Source organism: Hyla sarda, chromosome 4 (genome assembly GCF_029499605.1).
Source record: "Hyla sarda isolate aHylSar1 chromosome 4, aHylSar1.hap1, whole genome shotgun sequence".
In the NCBI taxonomy this organism is placed as follows: Eukaryota; Metazoa; Chordata; class Amphibia; order Anura; family Hylidae; genus Hyla; species Hyla sarda.
Window position 1 is genome coordinate 44,172,864 of NC_079192.1, and position 5,000 is coordinate 44,177,863.

At 41.6% G+C, this 5,000-nt stretch overlaps 4 non-coding genes across 4 annotated transcripts; 3 read left to right on the forward strand and 1 right to left on the reverse strand.

Moving 5' to 3' along the window:
• Window positions 1–857: 857 nt before the first annotated feature.
• TRNAE-UUC (transfer RNA glutamic acid (anticodon UUC)) lies at window positions 858–929 on the reverse strand. The gene has a single exon. It is a non-coding gene; the product is annotated as a tRNA-Glu (tRNA).
• Window positions 930–2,381: 1,452 nt separating this feature from the next.
• Window positions 2,382–2,454, forward strand: TRNAM-CAU (transfer RNA methionine (anticodon CAU)). Its single transcript has one exon. It is a non-coding gene; the product is annotated as a tRNA-Met (tRNA).
• Window positions 2,455–3,559: 1,105 nt separating this feature from the next.
• On the forward strand, window positions 3,560–3,632 carry TRNAM-CAU (transfer RNA methionine (anticodon CAU)). Its single transcript has one exon. It is a non-coding gene; the product is annotated as a tRNA-Met (tRNA).
• Window positions 3,633–4,740: 1,108 nt separating this feature from the next.
• TRNAM-CAU (transfer RNA methionine (anticodon CAU)) lies at window positions 4,741–4,813 on the forward strand. Its single transcript has one exon. It is a non-coding gene; the product is annotated as a tRNA-Met (tRNA).
• The last annotated feature ends 187 nt before the right edge of the window (window positions 4,814–5,000 follow it).

Sequence of the window (5,000 nt, forward strand, 5' to 3'; positions counted from 1 at the left end):
ACTTGCCTCGTTAGCGCAGTAGGTAGCGCGTCAGTCTCATAATGTGAAGGTCGTGAGTTCAATCCTCACACGGGGCAATTTTTCTTGGCTTTAGCCATGAGGTTTTGTTGAATTCCTCAAGAGATGGGCATGAGATTAGCTTAGAAGGCAAGTGGACCAAATGAATGGCTTAAAGCTGTGGGGTAATGATTTTCTTTTTTCATCCACAAAGAACAACTCCAACTCCAGCTGCTTAACTCTGCAGTGATCTGGTCGGCCTATGAATTTAATAATCTGAAAACTGTGAGTTTGATTCCCACACCGGGCAATTTTTCCATCTTTTGCCATGAGGTTTGGTTGACTTCTTGTCTTTAGCCATGAGAGACAAAACTGGGCAATTTTCTTGTCTTTAGCCATGAGGTTTTGCTGAATTCCTTAAGAGATGGGCATGAGTTTAGCTTAGAAGGCAAGTGGACAAAATGAATGGCTTAAAGCTGTGGGGTAATGATTTTCTTTTTCCATCCACAAAGTACAACTCCAACTCCAGCTGCTTAACTCTGCAGTGATCTGGTCGGCCTATGAATTTAATAATCTGAAAACTGTGAGTTTAATCCTCACACCAGGCAATTTTTCCATCTTTTGCCATGAGGTTTGGTTGACTTCCTTAGCATCATAGAGTTAGAAAGTGGAGATGGGGATGAGTTTAGCTTTGAAGCCAAGTGGGATCTTGAGAAAATGGATATAATAAATGGCTAACAACAGATGTGTTCCGATTTCTTTCTTTTCACCCACAAAGACCAACTAGAACTCCGTCTGCTTCACTTTCAAATGACCTCACCCTCCTTTGAACTTGCCTGCAAGTTTATAAAAAAAACACATTCCCATACCGGGAGTCGAACCCGGGCCGCCTGGGTGAAAACCAGGAATCCTAACCGCTAGACCATATGGGACCTGCTTCTGCCACAGTTTTTTTGTATGAGGAAAAAAAAAAGTTAAAAAGTGATCTAAAATTTGTATTCTTTTGAATTATCCGCTTGGCACTGGATCATACCACCATGCCACTTGCCTCGTTAGCGCAGTAGGTAGCGCGCCAGTCTCATAATCTGAAGGTCGTGAGTTCGATCCTCACAGGGGGCAATTTTTCTTGGCTTTAGCCATGAGGTTTTGTTGATTTCCTTAAGAGATGGGCATGAGTTTAGCTTAGAAGGCAAGTGGACCAAATGAATGGCTTAAAGCTGTGGGGTAAGGATTTTCTTTTTTCATCCACAAAGAACAACTCCAACTCCAGCTGCTTAACTCTGCAGTGATCTGGTCGGCCTATGAATTTAATAATCTGAAAACTGTGAGTTTGATCCTCACTTTGGGCAATTTTTCCATCTTTTGCCATGAGGTTTGGTTGACTTCTTGTCTTTAGCCATGAGAGACACAACTGGGCAATTTTCTTGTCTTTAGCCATGAGGTTTTGCTGAATTCCCTAAGAGATGGGCATGAGTTTAGCTTAGAAGGCAAGTGGACCAAATGAATGGCTTAAAGCTGTGGGGTAATGATTTTCTTTTTCCATCCACAAAGTACAACTCCAACTGCAGCTGCTTAACTCTGCAGTGATCTGGTCGGCCTATGAATTTAATAATCTGAAAACTGTGAGTTTGATCCTCACTTTGGGCAATTTTTCCATCTTTTGCCATGAGGTTTGGTTGACTTCTTGTCTTTAGCCATGAGAGACACAACTGGGCAATTTTCTTGTCTTTAGCCATGAGGTTTTGCTGAATTCCTTAAGAGATGGGCATGAGTTTAGCTTAGAAGGCAAGTGGACCAAATGAATGGCTTAAAGCTGTGGGGTAATGATTTTCTTTTTCCATCCACAAAGTACAACTCCAACTCCAGCTGCTTAACTCTGCAGTGATCTGGTCGGCCTATGAATTTAATAATCTGAAAACTGTGAGTTTAATCCTCACACCAGGCAATTTTTCCATCTTTTGCCATGAGGTTTGGTTGACTTCCTTAGCATCATAGAGTTAGAAAGTGGAGATGGGGATGAGTTTAGCTTTGAAGCCAAGTGGGATCTTGAGAAAATGGATATAATAAATGGCTAACAACAGATGTGTTCCGATTTCTTTCTTTTCACCCACAAAGACCAACTAGAACTCCGTCCGCTTCACTTTCAAATGACCTCACCCTCCTTTGAACTTGCCTGCAAGTTTATAAAAAAGACACATTCCCATACCTGGAGTCAAACCCGGGCCGCCTGGGTGAAAACGAGGAATCCTAACCGCTAGACCATATGGGACCTACTTCTGCCACTGTTTTTTTGTTTGAGGAAAAAAAAAAAGTAAAAAAGTGATCTAAAATTTGTATTCTTTTGAATTATCAGCTTGGCACTGGATCAAACCACCATGCCACTTGCCTCGTTAGCGCAGTAGGTAGCGCGTCAGTCTCATAATCTGAAGGTCGTGAGTTCAATCCTCACACGGGGCAATTTTTCTTGGCTTTAGCCATGAGGTTTTGTTGAATTCCTTAAGAGATGGGCATTTTAGCTTAGAAGGCAAGTGGACCAAATGAATGGCTTAAAGCTGTGGGGTAATGATTTTCTTTTTTCATCCACAAAGAACAACTCCAACTCCAGCTGCTTAACTCTGCAGTGATCTGGTCGGCCTATGAATTTAATAATCTGAAAACTGTGAGTTTGATTCCCACACCGGGCAATTTTTCCATCTTTTGCCATGAGGTTTGGTTGACTTCTTGTCTTTAGCCATGAGAGACAAAACTGGGCAATTTTCTTGTCTTTAGCCATGAGGTTTTGTTGATTTCCTTAAGAGATGGGCATGAGTTTAGCTTAGAAGGTAATTTTTCCATCTTTTGCCATGAGGTTTGGTTGACTTCTTGTCTTTAGCCATGAGAGACACAACTGGGCAATTTTCTTGTCTTTAGCCATGAGGTTTTGCTGAATTCCTTAAGAGATGGGCATGAGTTTAGCTTAGAAGGCAAGTGGACCAAATGAATGGCTTAAAGCTGTGGGGTAATGATTTTCTTTTTCCATCCACAAAGTACAACTCCAACTCCAGCTGCTTAACTCTGCAGTGATCTGGTCGGCCTATGAATTTAATAATCTGAAAACTGTGAGTTTAATCCTCACACCAGGCAATTTTTCCATCTTTTGCCAAGAGGTTTGGTTGACTTCCTTAGCATCATAGAGTTAGAAAGTGGAGATGGGGATGAGTTTAGTTTTGAAGCCAAGTGGGATCTTGAGAAAATGGATATAATAAATGGCTAACAACAGATGTGTTCCGATTTCTTTCTTTTCACTCACAAAGACCAACTAGAACTCCGTCCGCTTCACTTTCAAATGACCTCACCCTCCTTTGAACTTGCCTGCAAGTTTATAAAAAAGACACTTTCCCATACCTGGAGTCGAACCCGGGCCGCCTGGGTGAAAACCAGGAATCCTAACCGCAAGACCATATGGGACCTACTTCTGCCACTGTTTTTTTGTTTGAGGAAAAAAAAAAAGTAAAAAAGTGATCTAAAATTTGTATTCTTTTGAATTATCAGCTTGGCACTGGATCAAACCACCATGCCACTTGCCTCGTTAGCGCAGTAGGTAGCGCGTCAGTCTCATAATCTGAAGGTCGTGAGTTCAATCCTCACACGGGGCAATTTTTCTTGGCTTTAGCCATGAGGTTTTGTTGAATTTCTTAAGAGATGGGCATGAGTTTAGCTTAGAAGGCAAGTGGACCAAATGAATGGCTTAAAGCTGTGGGGTAATGATTTTCTTTTTTCATCCACAAAGAACAACTCCAACTCCAGCTGCTTAACTCTGCAGTGATCTGGTCGGCCTATGAATTTAATAATCTGAAAACTGTGAGTTTGATTCCCACACCGGGCAATTTTTCCATCTTTTGCCATGAGGTTTGGTTGACTTCTTGTCTTTAGCCATGAGAGACAAAACTGGGCAATTTTCTTGTCTTTAGCCATGAGGTTTTGTTGATTTCCTTAAGAGATGAGCATGAGTTTAGCTTAGAAGGTAATTTTTCCATCTTTTGACATGAGGTTTGGTTGACTTCTTGTCTTTAGCCATGAGAGACAAAACTGGGCAATTTTCTTGTCTTTAGCCATGAGGTTTTGCTGAATTCCTTAAGAGATGGGCATGAGTTTAGCTTAGAAGGCGTGTGGACCAAATAAATGGCTTAAAGCTGTGGGGTAAGGATTTTCTTTTTCCATCCACAAAGTGCAACTCCAACTCCAGCTGCTTAACTCTGCAGTGATCTGGTCGGCCTATGAATTTAATAATCTGAAAACTGTGAGTTTAATCCTCACACCAGGCAATTTTTCCATCTTTTGCCATGAGGTTTGGTTGCCTTCTTTAGCATCATAGAGTTAGAAAGTGGAGATGGGGATGAGTTTAGCTTTGAAGCCAAGTGGGATCTTGAGAAAATGGATATAATAAATGGCCAACAACAGATGTGTTCCGATTTCTTTCTTTTCACTCACAAAGACCAACTAGAACTCCGTCCGCTTCACTTTCAAATGACCTCACCCTCCTTTGAACTTGCCTGCAAGTTTATAAAAAAGACACATTCCCATACCTGGAGTCGAACCCGGGCCGCCTGGGTGAAAACCAGGTATCCTAACCGCAAGACCATATGGGACCTACTTCTGCCACTGTTTTTTTGTTTGAGGAAAAAAAAAAAGTAAAAAAGTGATCTAAAATTTGTATTCTTTTGAATTATCAGCTTGGCACTGGATCAAACCACCATGCCACTTGCCTCGTTAGCGCAGTAGGTAGCGCGTCAGTCTCATAATCTGAAGGTCGTGAGTTCAATCCTCACACGGGGCAATTTTTCTTGGCTTTAGCCATGAGGTTTTGTTGAATTTCTTAAGAGATGGGCATGAGTTTAGCTTAGAAGGCAAGTGGACCAAATGAATGGCTTAAAGCTGTGGGGTAATGATTTTCTTTTTTCATCCACAAAGAACAACTCCAACTCCAGCTGCTTAACTCTGCAGTGATCTGGTCGGCCTATGAA